The sequence below is a fragment of the Prionailurus viverrinus genome, chromosome B2 (genome assembly GCF_022837055.1).
Source record: "Prionailurus viverrinus isolate Anna chromosome B2, UM_Priviv_1.0, whole genome shotgun sequence".
NCBI classification, from domain to species: Eukaryota; Metazoa; Chordata; class Mammalia; order Carnivora; family Felidae; genus Prionailurus; species Prionailurus viverrinus.
In genome coordinates, this window is record NC_062565.1 from 119,703,260 (window position 1) to 119,719,218 (window position 15,959).

General features: G+C 38.8%; 1 long non-coding RNA gene across 1 annotated transcript in view; it reads left to right on the plus strand.

The window, feature by feature from the left end:
* LOC125166314 (uncharacterized) overlaps positions 1-15,959 on the plus strand; it is a 109,477-nt gene that overhangs the window by 44,922 nt on the left and 48,596 nt on the right. The window lies entirely within an intron of this gene.

The following is a 15,959-nucleotide window of genomic DNA, read 5'->3' on the forward strand; positions in this document are numbered from 1 at the left end:
TATTTACACAAAACAGGACAAACAAATATGTGCCTCAACACACCAGTAGTAACCAAAAGATGTCACCGTGGACTGGCCAACAGAACACTGTGCTCACCACTAGCAATTCCCAGTGTGGACTAAACCAGCAGACTCCTGACTGCAAACTGGAACTGGGGAAGGGATTCCAATGTGGAATTTCAGACTGAACCAAGGGCTAAGGACTGGTACTCCGTTAGAGCCTACTGTCAGTCTAGACTGACCTGTTAACCCTGGACGACAAAGCCAATTAGGTCGAGAGCTGTAATGCAAAAATTGCAGAGCTCAACTGAGAGGAGTTCACCAGTGGCCCTTGGCAATGGTGATAAAGACAGTGAACTCAAAAGGGTTCATGGGGCACCACACCTGTGTTTCTCATTGTCCCTGAATGCTGTCAGGAGTTCACCTTGGATCCCATTGCTGCCACCAAAACTGTTAAGTAACAAAAATTCAGCCAATAAATTTTAAAGATTGATTTGGCTTTATTTATTGCTTCATGAACCAGGTAGCATCTTGCAAGTAGAGGGGAGCTCCAAAGGGCTACAGAAAGGGAAAGGTTTTTAAAGGCAGGACAGGGAAGTCATAAACAGCAAAAAGGATTATTTCAGGTGAGTTTACCTTCCTTTGAGGGGAAGGAGAAAGTCCATGTGACAGATTACCTCATTGGTGCTGACCAGAGAATTCCTGACTGACTGGCTAAGACTACATTTCTGGGAGAGGCTGAAAGTGAAATTATGTCAGGTATTAAGCCCTGGTTTGGTGATGTGGCCAAGCATAAGTAACTCCCTTTGGAGCCTTTGGCTTTCTTTTTAACAATGCCTGGCCATTGGTCAATGATCTATTTATTGAAAGAATGAATTACTGTATAGAACACTTGGAACAACTCCTCAGAATATGGCAGACAATTCTCCAAAAATAGCAGAGTAGAGGTGTGGTTGTTGATCTCATAGAAGGTGGGTTTTGATTTACTACAGTCAGTCTTCTTGATGGAAGGTAGAAAAAGGTTTTTGGATATAGGATTCTGTAAGGTACTGAGATTTCAATAGAAGGCTAGTTCCCTTGAGCAGTTCAACAAGTTCCATTAATGCCTCTTCTGTATTGCAAGCATTTGTTCCTGTCTGCTGTCTTGATTTTTCAGAGCAGGGCTAGTGAATATCTCATATCATAGCTGCAGCACAATCTTTGCAGGCTTAAAAGCCACTACTATTTTTTTAATTGAAAAATAGTTGGCACACATACATTAGTTTCAGGTGTGCAACATAGTAATTTGACAAATCTCTATGTTATTCTATAAGCCAATATTCTAACTTGTTCTTCCTAGATTGGTAAATTCAGATACTTCTTACAGTCACGATATTTCCCCTTGAGTAACAATAGCTTGAGAAATCATAATAACACTAGTAACACACTGTAGTAAGTGGTATATAAGCAGTTTTTACCTTCTGGGTGGATTGAGGAAGGCTTTCTAGACAAGGCGACAATTCAGTGGGTCTATAGAGAATGAGTAGAGGTCACTGGGAAGAAGATGAGTATAATTTTCAGATAAATCAAAGAGAAAGAGTAATTGAATGAGATATTGAAATACATGACAAGTTGGGGGGATAGTGTTAGTTGTCGCGCTTAATTAGGATTTAAGGTGTATGGGCACATAGGGGTAGTTATAAAATGCTGATGTTTAGAGATGAAAGGTTGTCTGGAATAAGATATTAAGCAATGTAACTACCAAAGCAAGCAATTTGCTTATCATTTACAAGGAACCACCAGAGGTTACTAAGCAGAGAAATGAATAATGAGAATTGAAACATCTCTGATTTTTTAATTTTTTTCCCATGTTTGTGCTAACCATGGGAGAAGACTGTATCAGAAGAGCAAGTTTGAGAGTTTCCGCAGTCATGAGTAGCTTGAGCAGACTAAGTTAGAGATTGCTGCTGATGGAGGGTTCTAGAAGTGAGAATTCTTTTCAATGATGTGAGTCTTGAATATGAATGGAGATCGGAGATCTATAATAGCAAGCCAAAATGGACAACTCAGTAGAGTTCTGAGTCTGAAGAGGTGGCTTGGTGTAACATTGAGACTTGAAATCAGTCCAGAATAGAATTTGGGGATATAGCCATGGATTAAGTCTCCAATTTCACATTCATGAGGAAAGCCAACAAAATCAGAAGGAAAGCAGAAGCCTGAGAAATGTGTCTGTGTGGGTCTGGATTGAGAGGGCATTTCCACACGATAGCTCAACTGGGTTATGACAATTGTTCCTAGGCTGCCAACATCTCTCCCTCACTCTCAGGCCAACTTTTGTGGGGTGGTTTAACAGCATAAGAAAGTATGGGAAGTTATTCTGAGAAGACTTCCCATTAAACAACGTCTTTTTTATGGGGCACCTGGGTGGCTGGACTTCAGCTCAGGTCACGATCTCATGGTTCGTGAGTTTGAGCCCCACGTCGGGCTCTGCTCAGAGCCTGGAGCCTGCTTCAAATTCTGTGTCTCCCTGTCTTTCTGCCCCTCCCCTACATGTGCTGTGTCTCTCCCTCTGTCTCAAAGATAAATAAATAGTTAAAAAATTTTAAACACAAAAAAACTAGTATTTTTAGTCCAGCTGGATCCTATTTGGACACCTTGTCATTGCAACGTTGAGGAAGGATAATTGAATGGTCTTATCACCCTGTGACTTGGCATAAAATAGAGCAGAGGCAAAAGGGCCTCAGACACAGACGACCAGCAGCCTGGCTTGCTGTAGAGATCAAAGTATGAAAGATGACCCTACCACAATGGCGAAGGCAAGATGCCTGTGAGAACATGGGCAGGGGGCGAATTTGGTCAATTTGAAGTTAGAATTACGTCTACAGACACTTATAATGAGCTAAAATGCAAAACATATTTGGAAAGGGAAATAGAGTAGGAGTCAATATATATCATCTACTGATGATTAGAATCTAAAATGCCAAAAAAAAAATTCTACAAAGGAATTAATGCAGCAATGCCATTTTAACTCAAAGAATGTTTAGTTTTAAATATTCGTACAAGAATATCAACTTCAGGGCACCTGGGTGGCTCCGTCAGTTGAGCATCTGACTCTTGATTGCAACTCAGGTCATGATCCCAGGATCAGCTCGGAGCCTGCTTAAGATTCTCTCTCTCTCTGTCCCTCTCCCTGGCTCACACTCTTTCTAAAAAAAAAAAAAAAAGGCAATTGCTTACTGAATGCTTATGAACAGGGAGACATTGCTTTCCAGCATACCATATCAGATCTGAGAAACAGCTTAAAAGCAAACAAACAAGCCAACAAACAGAATTAAAAACCGCCTCCATCACTACTACCGCCATTTCTTAAAACACACAGAGCCACCATTTATGGTGTGTTCCAATTCAGTTAACTACTTTCTTGCTTTGAATAATACATGCCTCCAACCTAATTAAAGTGTTCCAGTCAGCTAAATTCGCATCCAAATAGAAGATTAGAACTAGCAAGTGATTATCAAGTAAAAAGAAATCCTGGGAATGCTAAGGGCTCCTTGAGAATATCTGATAGGTGAGTTCATTTAATGACAGAATCAGAAATGGTAGAGTGATAAGCTCAGAAAGCTACATAGGACTGAAGTTAGGCTCTAAGTTTATCAAAGTCTTGAGCTGATTTTGTTGTGCGGGTGAATAGCTATCTCAAGAAAAAGCCCAAATTATTTCACTGGATTCAGATTTTAGTTTAGTTGTTACGATTTGCAGGCAGTAGACTAGCAGTTTCCTTGTTGTAATACTATTTGCCCTAATCAGAGGAATTTGGGGAGGCAGAGACCGGAGAAGCACAGACTGTCTCATTTCAATAAGAAGGCCCAATAGCAAGCAACTCTCTTCCTACAAAAGCACAATCTGAAATAGTTGCTCTGAATTTCTGCCAGGACACAGCTGCGACCCTGTTGTAGTCCAACTGAACAGTATTCTTCAACATCCTGGGGGAGATTCAGATATCATCATCTTTCAGTCATTATCCCACCAAGGTCCTGTGATTTGGGGATCTGAAAATAAGATACGATACGGAGTAGAAGAGAGTAAACACAGAAATTTGAAATAAGGCCAACCATTTTTTTTTTCTTAGTGTAAGGTAACCATGTAACTTCTTTTCAAACCTGGATAGATTTGAAAGGAGATCCTATTAATCATTTTACCAGGACCATGGTGGGTAAGTAGGAACTGTCTTAGGCAGATTGATCATATAATCAGTTTAGCCACAGAGAACCAAATTTCCAAGTCTAATATATTATTTCTTTAGTTCGTAATAGCTAAGCGTAACTAAAACTTATCTAGGGCTTCATAAAGCGTAAGCTCTTATTCTGGAATACCACCTACCTTCGTGAAAATATTTGGTGTTGCATAGGCCCTATACCTGTGATCTTATCAGGAATAAAAACTCACATTGGAAAAAAGAATCCAAGTATAGTTGACCCTTGAACAACATGGGTTTCAAATGGGTGGGTCTACTTCTACAGGATTTTTTTTTTTTTTTGGCTACAGAATAGTACTATAAATATATGTGCCTCAAACCTAATTAAAGTGTAAGTATATTTTCTCTTCCTTATGATTTTCTTAACAACAGTTTCTTTTCTCCAGCTTACTTTACTATAAGAATACAACGAATGATACATATAACATACAAAATATATGTTAATCAACTGTTTGTGTTGATGGTAAGGCGGTTGGTCAACAATAAGCTATTAGTCATTAAATTCTTGGGGGAGTCAGAAGCTACATATTTTCATTTGCGTGGGGGATTGGCACTCCTAACCCCTAAGTTGTTCAAGGGTTAACTATAAATAATTGTAAAATAAGTGTCCCCCCAAATTTCTAAAAGATCATACACATTCCGATTTCTACTGTATACATTTAATTAGTCATAGGAGAAAGTATCCTATAGGGAACTAAGCACTTCATAAAGGGTAAATAATCTGTTTATAAATAACAGATTCGACTTTAAATCAATAACCATCAGAGAAAATAGAAGTACCTTATTCATATTATGTCTGTTCTTTTGAATAGATTTTAATTGAGCCAATTTAAGCTTTAAATTCTTCACTTACAACTCAAACGTAAGTTCTTTATCAAAAACTGAACAAAGTCAATGAGCATTAAAAGAGTAAAGGAGGAAAGTGTATAATTTGTATTGACCAACCACTAGAACCAAAGGCTATATTTAAGCAAATATGAACCATAGATCCCTGGGCCACCTTTCTTTCTCCTCCCAGTATTGAAATTGTTCTGCAAGGCCAAAGTTGTCTTTCTGAATGTAATCACCAATACTACTGCACCCCTTTATGCTGTTTTTCATAATTGGAAGAGTATGAACGGAGAGCCCCTCTGATGCAGACCTGCAGGATGGCCCCTCTATTATCTCTTCGCCATTCTGACCCCTTCCAATTTCTTTTTATAGATTTCTTTTTATAGAGTCCTGTTTTTTTCCATCTTTACTTTGAGCCTAATCTAGCAATCATTTATCATGGGCAGTTTTCCTAATATGGGAGCAGGAAGGTTTGTTCCTTCATTCTGTACATTTTTATTGAGAGCCCACATGCTCCAGATGTAGAGATCAATAGCAAATAGAAGAGATGGAAATCCTTCCTCATTACTAGAAGGGGTAAAAAGAAAGCCAGTCTTTCAGGTTCATAAAAAGGGTGAAATATATATATTTTCTAGTCCTAAGATTAGTCACTTTTAAGTCATTCTCGGGCATACGTTTCATAGTATATATTGCATTTATATTATATACACATGTAAGTGCAGAGCAAAGCTTGGAATCACAATAATGACTTAGGTTCATTTTGCAGGGGTGTTATATGTAATCATGCAGTATACGCAGTAATTTGCTTTTGGTATTTAATAGGTCTTGTTTTTTCTTGGTTTTTGCCATCAAACAAAATATATTTCTGTACCAGCACATATAAATTAATGTCATCCTTTTAATGACTGCTAGTCGTTAGTATAGATGTGCCTTGTCCCTATGGATAGGACATTTAGGTTGCTTCCAAAGTTTGCAGTGTCGCACGCAATGATGCATCGTCTTACACATCTTTTACACAGATGCGAGTGTTCCTGTGGGAGGATGTACTTTAGCATCCTGAAAAAAACTCAACTCAGAGGAAAAGCGTAGGGTACAAGACAAAATAGTTTGCTCTCACCATCCAGGATAGGGCTGTATTATTATTTTATGAGACGCAGAAGTCTTTGCTGTCACCTTAACACTGGAGAATAAATGCACAGAATGTAGGTAATGATTGTGTACGTGCAGGGGGTGGGCTGAGAAAGGATAGGAAAAGTGCGATAGGAGAACTTTTACTTTTCCCTTCTGCCCTGGAATGGTTTGTGACAGGCAGGTATTCATTTTATTTAAAATTAATTTTCAAGGGGCACCTGGGTGGCGCAGTCGGTTAAGCGTCCGACTTCAGCCAGGTCACGATCTCACGGTCCGTGAGTTCGAGCCCCGCGTCAGGCTCTGGGCTGATGGCTCAGAGCCTGGAGCCTGTTTCCGATTCTGTGTCTCCCTCTCTCTCTGCCCCTCCCCCGTTCATGCTCTGTCTCTCTCTGTCCCAAAAATAAATAAACGTTGAAAAAAAATTAAAAAAAATAAAATAAAATTAAATTAAATTAATTTTCAAGGGGCACCTGGGTGGCTCAGTCAGTTAAGCGTCCAAATCTTGATTTTGACTCAGGTCATGATCTCATGGTTTGTGGGTTTGAGCCCTGTGTCAGGCTCTGTGCTGACAGAGAGGAGCCTGCTTGGGATTCTGTCTCTCTCTCTCTCTCTCTCTCTCTCTCTCTCTCTCTCTCTCCCTGCGCCCCTCTCCCACTCACGTGCATTTGCTCCCTCTCTTTCTCTCTCAAAATAAATAAATAAACTTTAAAATTAATCTTCGAAAAGCATATACAAAGAAAACAATAGTTTTTCTCTAGTCTCTTGGTGAAAAGCATAAGGCTTCTTTCACCCAAAGAAAATAACAGGTCTGGTTTTTTTTTGTTTGTTTGTGTCAATAAAGTTTAATTAAAGAGCTGTTTCCAAAAACTTTAGGGTGAGAGGAAAGAATTTGTCTAAACATCAGCCTTTTAAAACAAGCAAAAATGAAAAATAAATTTAAGTTACCTCTGAACCTCAGTCCTGATTTCTCTTCAGATCAACAAAAGTGTGCCAAGTTGAGAACAGTTATGTAAAAAGCCCAACACGAGGAGTTCTTGGGAGATCCAAAAGAATTTTGTTAAATTGAGTAACTTCCTTCCTTGTAACCCCCACCCTGCTTTGTAGGCCTGGCTCCTTTGGTTCCTCATTTATGTCCTGGCCTGGTTTTATTTTTGCCTTTTCCAGTTTAAGAGGTCCAGAAGCCACTTCATGAATAATTAATCAAAATCTAAAAATGATTTATTCCGTGATAGTCTGTACGATTTAATAGTGCATAAAATACCATAGATCCTTGAATCACAAGATTTTTAGTTGTGAGGTGTTTGTCTAGGCCCCCCAGCTTAGTTTTATAGCTTCTGATTTAGCAATTACCAGCACATAATTTTTACATAATTTCTCTCTGTGTGTGCTCCCATGTGTGTGGAGAGACAGAGACAGAGGGAGACAGAAATCTCATAAAAGCTTTAAAGTTGCAGTTTTTCTATGGGAAATATTTTGGGTTTTCTGTATTGTAGCCACTAAATGAATGTACATTATATTGCTGTGGTATCAGCTGATATGTTTCTATATTGTGTAAAGAGGGGATAATAAGACTCAGATCATTTCCCTTCAGTAAGAGAGATCAAGTGAGGCTATGAAAACCTAGGATTAGTCCCAAATTAAATTGCTGTACCCAGTACATTGCAGCTCAGATATTACCGATCCTTCATTTCAGCCAGGCCTGCCTTGCTCAGCATCAGATCTTCCTTCACCTTTAAAATTCACCCCCCACCCCCACCCTTACCACACAGCACACTCACTGGGTATCAACCTTCAGTGAATGGTGTTGAACTACTTTTCTAACTTTTTTAGAGATGGTGCACAGTGAGGAGTAAATGGTATATTGACTCTTCTAAGGAAAACTTGTTCTTTAAAAATAAACCAAAGACGGGTGCCTGGGTGGCAAAGTCAGTGAAGCGTCGGACCCTTGATCTCAGCTCAGGTCATGATCTCACAACGGTTCGTGGGTTCAAGTCCCACATTGGGCTCTGTGCTGATGGTGTGGAGCCTGCTTGGGATTCTGTCTCTCCTTCTCTCTGCCCCTCTCATGCTTGTGCGCTCGCTCGCTCTTTCTCTCTTTCTTTCTCTCTTAAAATAAATGAATATTTTTTTTAATTTAAAAACTTTTTAATAAGGCACTATGATACAGCAGTGCTTGGATTCAGAGGAACAGAGATGAAGATTTCGGCCCGTATTGCTTATTCTTGGGAGGGGTGGCATTATTCTTCCTAAGGCCCACTGTTTTGATACTTAATGTTGGCATTCCTAATTCTGTTTTCCCTTTTTTAACTTCCAATGCTTTTAGGGAAGCAGACTGCCATTTTGGTCATATTAAAGTTATTCACGGTTGCTCTGAGGCCTTCTCATTTTACTGTTGGCTGCCCTGCGTGTATAATACATCACGCAAATTAAAATCCACCCATATCCTGCATTAAATATAATTTATACTGCAGTTACAAGAGTAGAATTGCAGGTGACTAGTTGATGTAATGTTATTTTTGGTAGACATTTAATTAAGTTAATTAATTTTCATTTTGCAGCTTTCCCTTTGTAGTTCGGAGCCAATACCCTCTTTTTCAAGTTTCAGTCATTTTTGTAAACCTTTAAAAATCTCACAGCGCATTGGCACTGGGCTGAAATGGCTAACGGGTAAAATGGCCTTGATGATGCTAATTTAATAGAGGAGTGTATTCTAAAACTCTTTTATGAAAAAACTAGAGCCAGGTCACCTGGGTGGCTCAGTTGGCCAAGTGTCCGACTTTGGCTCAGGTCATGATCTCATGGTTCATGGGTTCAAGCCCCGCATCGGGCTCTGTGCTGACAGCTCAGAGCCTGGAGGCTGATTCAGATTCTGTGTCTCCCTCTCTCTCTGCCCCTCCACTACCAGTGCTCTGTCTCTCTCTCAAAAATAAAAATAAGAAACATTAAATTTTTTTAAATAGAACCATTTATAATGGTTTGCCTTTTCTAACATATATGTGGTTTTTTTTTATAGTAAGCTACCTTCCTCAGTTTTCTATATCCATCCTAATTATCTAATTTTTGAAAAATTACTTTTCTTCTTTATATCAATTCCCTTTTCTCTTTTTATATTTTGATATTTAAGATCTGAAGGTACAGTTGTATCTTAAGGCAATTTCTATGACTTACTACTTACTGCCAATTCTTTGAACCACTGATGTCAAAGTGAACCTATTGGACCATTCCTCTCAAAAACTATGGCTCCAACTTTGGCTTCTAAAAAGATAGTTCTTTGCATGATAAAGCCTCCAGCCCCTCAATTGTAGTAGTTCTTATAAAGACCATGTGTATGCAAGCTTACCCTTCATGTTTCTCCAGACATTTAATTTTTGTTAACATCTAAACCACAGTGCTCCATGCTGCCCCATTTTGGAAAATGAGGTATGAATGTAACTGTGGGATACATACTTGTCCTTGCCAAAGCATGGGGCACCCTCGGTTCACTGAGTTCAAAATTTCTCATGTCCTTCAAAGTTCAGGAACATTTTAGTCGAGTCTGCACACTGTTCTCAGTTTAGTTGAGAAACTTCTTCTGTGTGGATTTTTGGTAAACGTCCATCTCTCAACTGACAGAGACAGAAAAGTGTTTTTTCTTCTCTACTGTGTCTCCTATTTTACTTGTTGCCATCTCGGTGAAATGCACTTCTGTATGTTTTTATTCAGCAGAAAGGAAAAGCCCCATCCCAAGGTAGTTGTTCCCAAGGAGAGAACATTTTCTGTGCTGTAGAGATTGGTGGAGAGTGGTAAAATCAGGACAGTTTCAGTGCTTGCGTTAGGAAGACAAATACTTGTATCGTTAAACCTAAAGCTTGCTTTCTGGTACAGTTTTGTGGCCTGACCAAATTATTGATAGTGATTTCGGGAGGGATCAAAATGCCATGAACATATTAAATAGAACATTTTTTTTTCTGTTTCTGGTTTATAATCCTGAAGGCAAAGGTGAATTGTATTTTTTTCCCCATACGCATTGCCTTTTACAAAAAAGATTTCTATCTTACACCTTTGAGGAGCCTCAAAAGTTTTAGGATGTCTCTATAGAGTCCGGTTTCTCTTACTTGGAAAGCCTGAATATATTATTGCAGTACAAAGCTCACGTCAAGGCATCCACTCTCGGAGGATGGCACGGAATTCACAGCGACAAGAATGTTTTGGAATGCTGGCAAAGGAGCAAAAACAGTGTGTCCTCCCCACACATTTAGAAAAATAAAGGTACGGAGGACATGGCGTACTTCTTATTAAAGGCTTTGAAAAACACCACACCTCAGTAAACATTCCTCAGGAGCTGAGGAAACACTCTGGTCAATGGCTTACCTCAGCTCCCTTAATTCTGTTTTAGTGAAGCAGACAATAGCACAGACACAATGCCAGCCTTGGAGGAGGGAGAGCCAAGCCAGGGACATGCAGGCGCACTCTCTCAACAAGCCCAGTGTCCCGCTTCAGGCAGTTTGTGAACACTCATCGCTAGGTAACCGAGTCTCGGTGCTTTCTTCTGCCCCTGAATGAGCCACTTTACTGTGTAACTTCCTCTTTTTTGGCCTTCAGAGCTCTTGGTGAGGCTCCCTTTGGAGCTCCACGGAGACCAACCCAAATCCAGCTGCCTCTGACGCTGGTTTATTTCCCTCCCTCCTTGGTTTGAAAATACAAGTAGCATCATCCTCTGGGACAGCAACCGGAGAGAACCAAATACTTAGCTTATGATCAGAGTGGATACTGCCATTCCCTTTTGCTTCCTAAATGTTTCACCTGAAGTAGGAAATATCTTTTCCACCCAGAAGGAAATGGTCTAGTAGGAGCTTTCCCAAAATTTTTTTTTTTAATTTTTAAATTTTTATTTAGATCCAAGTTAAATTTTTTGTTTAGATCCAATAAAAAGCTAAATTTTTATTTAGATCCATGATTATAGTATAATCATGATTTTAAGAGTAGAATTTAGTGATTCGTCACTTACATATAACACCTAGTGCTCATCCCAATGAGTGCCCTCCTAAATACCTATTACCCCACTCAACACCCCTCCAGCAACCCTCAGTTTGTTTTCTGTGTTTAAGAGTCTCATGTGGTTTGCCTCCTCTCTCTTTTTATCTTATTTTTTTCTTCCCTTCCCCTATGTTCATCTTTTTTGTTTCTTCAATCCCACATATGAGTGAAATCATATGATATTTATCTTTCTCTGACTGACAGGCAACATTCTTGGTTCATTCCCATGACAGAAGATTAGTACTAAACTGGCTTCCTGTCTTAGCTTGTGCACCAAATATTCTCTCCTGATGCCATTTTCCTGAATTACTAACAAACTATTCACTTCACTCCAGCCCCTTTAAACAACCCTAGACTCCCTGAGTAACCTATGTTGGAGTTTTGTAAAAAGCTTGTGAGAGCCCCACTTCTGTCTTCGGACAGCATTTCTCCAGAGAAGTGCTTCCCTAATGCATCCCTACTGATATCGACAATTAGAAATACGTGTGAGATGGGGCGCCTGGGTGTCTCAATCATTAAAGGTTCCACTTCAGCTCAGGTCATGATCTCAGGGCTTCTGTGTTTGAGCCCCACATCGGGCTCTCTGAGCCTGCTTCAGATCCTTTGGTTCCCTTTCTCTGCTCCTCCCCCATTCTCTCAGGTGCTCTTTCTCTCTCAAAAAATAAGTAAATAAATAAAATACGTGTGAGCTACAAAAAAGGCAGGTGTGTGGGCCTCATTCTGAAGATTCTTATTCAGTGTGTGTATTTGTGGGGCCCCAGTATCAATGATTTCTTAATTCTCGGGTGATCCTAATTCACAGCAGTTTTGTTAACTACCAATTTAGACCAGCTCTTGTTGTCTACTCCCCTCCTCATTTCTGATTTCCCTGTTTTTATGATTCCTGTATGTACCTCAGCTCTCCCTGTCTTGTCACTTGCATCTATGACATTTTTCAGATTTGCTACCCCAGTTTCAGCCTCGGCCCCACTCCAGGACATGACTCATGCCAACTCTACTATTCTGGTTTTACTCTCAGCCCTCCTACCCCTTACTTAGGCCCCCTCCTGCCAGGAAGGAACAATCAGATACAAGCACTTAGCAGGACTGGGTCTCCAAAAATGGCACCAGTGCAATCGCTTGATTTGTTAGACTTAAAAGGTTTTATGCAAGGGCTTTATCAAAATTACTATGAGTAACTTTGCCTATATATAAAGAGAGCTAATTCTCAAGATGGAAGTTTAGCTAGAAAACAAAAAGCATTTGGGTAGAAACTAACATAGAGTCAGTGTATTGAAACAGATTGCAAATGATTGGGAAAAATCCTACATGTGAAAGTTTATTCTGTGCCTATTTCTCAAAAAGGGATCACTGAAGCTCAGAAATTCCCTTCAGAAAAATGTACCAGGCTGATGTTCTGCAGCTAGAGGGGGAGCATGTTTATTAAAATCTACTTAGTCAAGGATCGTGGATGACCTTGGACAGGGCCAATGTAACAGTATTCTTTTTAGCAGGGTCAGATATTCTGCCTTTGTTTTCTGCCAGTTTCTTACCTTTTTCTCAATTTTAAATAATGATGTTATATCCTTCACCAACTCTCTTTCAAGGCATATTCTATATATTTTTTTGTTTTAATATAATTTTTATTGACATACAGCCTACAAAAAGTATACAGACTATAAGTGTATACCTTAATGAATTATCACACAGTAAACACACGAAATCACCATCCAATCCATAGAACATTACCAGCATCTTAAAATTCTCTGCTATGTTCTCAAACAATACCCAGACTGCCTTTTAATTCTACAAATTAGCTTTACCTGTTTTTGAACCTTACATACATGACTTCTTCCACTTAACATTGTGTTAGCTAGATTTGGCAATGCTGTTGGGTGTACCAACAGCCTATTTGATTTTTTTTAGTAAAGAATGTTCTTAGGTATGTAATATGCAAATATCTCTGTCAAAAGAAGACAATCTAAGATGCTTTCAAGAAGAAACCATAATAAGAAGTATAGGCAGCACACTTTGCTTACACCCAACTTGATTTTCTCATTTACCTTATCAGCCTGACTTTTATAGGTGCTTTTTATGTTGAATCAGATGTACAAACTATACAGAATGATGCACATATCATAAGTACACAGGCAAGTAGTTTTCATTAACTGACTGTATCAGTATAACAACCTTTCATATAAAGCTCCGAATACTATCAACACCCATAGAAGGTCTTATTTTTGTTGTCTCCCTGTCACTACTTATCTGCAAAAATAATTACTATCCTGATCTCAACAACACACATTAGTTTTGCCTACTTTTACATTTTGTGAAAATGACATCATGTGAAATATACTTTTCCATGGTCTAGCTTTGTTCCTCTAATATGATGTTTTTGAAAGTCATCTAGATGTTGGCATATAGCTACAGAACACTAATTCTCATCTCTGTGTGGTATTGCATTATATGAATGCAACATAATTTATCCACATAGATAGGGCTTTGCACTCTTGTAATAGTCTTTTGAACAGATGTTTCTAATTTTAATGTTATCCAATTTATCAACTGTTTCTTTTTAGACTAGCGCTTTATGAGTCCTGTTTAAGAAATTTTACCTTCCCCAAAATCATTCAGATTTTTACTAGAAGCTTTATTATTTTACCTTTTACATTTGATCTACAGTATACCTAGAATTGATCTTAGTGTGTGGTAAGAAGTAGGAATCAAATTTTACTTTCTTCTTCTATATGCACATCCAGATGACCCAGCATCATTTATTGGTGAGATATGGTTCATTGCCCTCTGCCTGGCGGTGTCACCTTTACCAAAACTATAGGTGTGTTTATTTCTGGACCCTTTAATCTATTCCATTGGTTCACTTTGTCTGTCATTACACTTTGTCTTTCTTACTGTTGCTTTATAATAAGTCTTAATACCTGGTAAAGTGAGTCCTCCAACTTTACCTTTTCTTCTTTTCCAATGATATTCTAGCTATTCTTGACCATTTACATTTCCATATAAACTAGTGTGTCAATATTTGGATCCTCCGTGGATCTATTTTTATTGTGTTTTTTTTTTCTTGATTATCTTTCAAAATTGTTCAATCACTTACCATTATCCAGAGGATAAAGTCCAAGTTTCTTATGATAGCATAAAAGTTGTATTTTGCATTTCCATGATTACTAATGAGGCAATCAGATATTCATGTTTCTTGGACATTCAGATATTCACTTTTATACTCTGCCTATTCACATCTTTTGACCATATTTAAAATTGGACCATCTGCCTTTTCTGGTTTTTGAGAGTTCTTTTTTTCTTCAGTAAAGACATATATCTGTCTTCATGTATGTCTCTCTTCTCGTTACTGACCAACCTTCCTTTCTCAGTTTGAAGTCTAGTAACACTAAACCGCTTAAATTAAAACCATACAGATGTTACTTTGGTTATTCTACTCCCTCTAACTACAGTACCCATCCCCTTCCTTCTTAAACTGTCCAACTCCTACTCATCGTGCAAAATTTAGTTTACACCTGATTTCCTTTCACAATTTCTTCCCTGAGGCCCTACCATTAGCATTGCTTCTATGCCACTCTATGCTTGTCTCTGTCTTGGAATTCAGTTTATAATATCTGAAGTTATCTTTTTATGTATCTGCCCATTTTATGCATCCTTTTCATATCTGTGCACCATCACCTTGCATGATTTCTGACTCGTATTAAGTATTCAAGTCACTCAATATTGATGGCAATCTCCAGTCTAGACAGTTCTTGCCCAAGAGCAGCTGCTAAACAACTTGAAGTCTTGATTTGTGTATCTGTTGCAGCAGTTTTCGTGTTTGACACTAATTTTTGCATCTAGAATAATTGAGGGGATGATACCTAATAATAACATGTGAGAATTTGCTGTGCTGAAGGTTTCTGATTTTCTAAGAAGCTTGGGCTATAAGTCCAAGTGGAGACTTCTCACTGCAGGACACTTAGCAACTTCCTCTTTCTGGCCTTCAGGGTTTCTGGTTGGATTCCCTTCTTAGATCCACATAGGCTAATCTAATTCCAGCTGCCCCTCTAAAGATGCTGGGACTGTAAGTTCACATGGAGGCTCCCTACTTGAAGAGAATTAAGGCTCCGCTGCCCCAGAGCATTATACCTCTATAAGGGATTGCCAGAAGGAGAAATGCTTCAACCAACATCTAATTACTAATGGAAATGAAAGGAATAACTTAACCTCCTACCATTATTGCATTCAAATAATACCCAACGTGTTTTAAGTACTCCTCTGAAATCTCATTTATGTCAATAATTTATATAATCTTTCCTCTGCTTCAGTGAACCGAATTAAAATCCTGCATAGGTAAGAAGAGACTGTTTCTGATGACTTCGATATCTGTGAGATATAATATCTTTCTTTCTCTGTGGTTATACTTGTTAGCATAAGTGATATTTAGCCTGTGTGTATACATGGTGGTGGGGAAGGGAGGGGAATCAAGAAAGAATAAGTTGTTCTGCCAACCAGAAGCAGTTGTTTCTTGTAGTTAAATTGGATGCTCCCTAAGAAGTGTTTCATTGAAGTGTTTGCTTCAAAATGACTCTGTTCTGCTGCAGTGAGGAGAGACTTCCAGTTAAAACATTTAATTAGTTCCCAATTTAGTCGGCCAGAATGATCAGTCAGCCTATGTTTTGGAACCTGAGTTTGTACATTCCTTGGGATTGGTGAGTCTTGCCCAGCGGATGTGGTCAACTGTGAATAGTTTGTATGCAGTTCACATCAC